This window comes from Canis aureus, chromosome X, assembly GCF_053574225.1.
Source record: "Canis aureus isolate CA01 chromosome X, VMU_Caureus_v.1.0, whole genome shotgun sequence".
In the NCBI taxonomy this organism is placed as follows: Eukaryota; Metazoa; Chordata; class Mammalia; order Carnivora; family Canidae; genus Canis; species Canis aureus.
In genome coordinates this window covers 48,395,885-48,397,396 of record NC_135649.1, presented here as the reverse complement: position 1 = coordinate 48,397,396, position 1,512 = coordinate 48,395,885, and the positions used below count along the sequence as shown (strand labels likewise).

The 1,512-nt window shown below is 39.0% G+C and overlaps 1 non-coding gene across 1 annotated transcript; it reads left to right on the top strand.

Moving 5' to 3' along the window:
• The first annotated feature begins 224 nt into the window (after positions 1 to 224).
• LOC144309347 (U4 spliceosomal RNA) lies at positions 225 to 370 on the top strand. Its single transcript, XR_013375381.1, has one exon. It is a non-coding gene; the product is annotated as a U4 spliceosomal RNA (small nuclear RNA).
• Positions 371 to 1,512: the final 1,142 nt, after the last annotated feature.

Genomic DNA, 1,512 nt, shown 5'->3' with positions numbered 1-1,512 from the left:
TGTTGATGGCAAGCTTCCTGCCCCAAATATATTTGCATTAGAGCCAGCATTTTACAATGGATATCTTCACCAAAGTGCCATTCTTCAAGAACTGTTATAGTTATTGAAACTTATCCTTTACTTCTTTATATCTTTCTCTAATTTACATGCATGCATGATTTTCTCTCTAGCAACATGATGAGCTTCATGAAGAAAGTGACAGGGATCTTAAAAGCCTTCATACCAGCTTTGCGCAGTGGCAGTATCGTAGCCAATGAGGTTTATCCCAGGCGCGATTATTGCTAATTGAAAAGCCTTCATACCAATGTTCTATATTTCCACCGTAGGGGTTACATGTGAGAATGAATTTATCCAAATTTATTGAATTATACACCCAAAGTGGATGCATTATATTGAATATAAGCTATAGCTCAGTAAAATTGATTTTTAAAAGTTTTTGTATTTGTGGGGAACCAGCTGCAGAGCCTGAGAACTGAATCGTGTAGTCCTCAGCACAGTGGGGATACGGAAGGTCCTGAGTCAGCATACTGGCTCTTGACCACATTGTTCTCCAGATACAGCTCCTTTGCTCCCCCTTCTTTGAGTCAATAGTCTATTCTTTTATCTTTTGAAGTAAACATGTTTTTCTCTGCTTCCCAAAGTTAATCATTCCTATAGCCAATCTGCTAGATTTCTTGATAAAAACTGGAGGAGACAAAGCCTCGGGGTCCGAGTCTGAGTCCAATTCCAGTTTGAATCCGAGTCTGAGTCTTGGTCCCACTGTCACCCAGATTAAAATTCAGTGAGACTCTGAGTCTTTCTTCATATTGTCACCTCTATCCTGGATCAGTGGCATGTATCCTTTCCAGAATTTACAGCGGAGTCTTGCTTATATGTGGAATCAAGTATTTTATGATTGAATTTTCTGTTAAATTGTATAGTTGTTTTGTTTTGTTTTTGCTGTAGCCAAGAGTATTCTCAGGAAATCCAGACTTATATATATCCAACAACATGGCTCCACCCAGATTTTTTCATAGGCTCCACAAACAACATGACCAAAACAGAACTGTCAATTTCCTGGCATTGCACTAAACCTGACCCTCTACTCAATTCCACATTTAAGAAAACCATACTAACCCAGTTGCAAAGATCCACATTCCAAAAGACACACTTGATTACTTTCTATCCTTCACCACAAGTTTAGTACTTCTGAAAAATATCTCATTTCAAACTCCTCACCCCTTCCATTGCTAAGATTCTGGTCCATGCCACTGTAACTTCTCACTCTCACATCTGTAGTAATTTCCTACCTCATTTCCTTGCTCCTATATTTCAGTCTGTTCTATAAAGAACATTTTGAGTGACCTTTAATAAAGCAGATTCTGATAATATTTCTTCCTTTCTTAAAATGCCTCAATGGTGCCATCTTAGTAAGAACAAAACCCCAAGTGTTTCCCATGGCCCATAAGGCCTTCTGTGACCTGGCCCCTCCTACTACTCTAATCTCATTTCCTAACACTGTTGTCCTAAGGC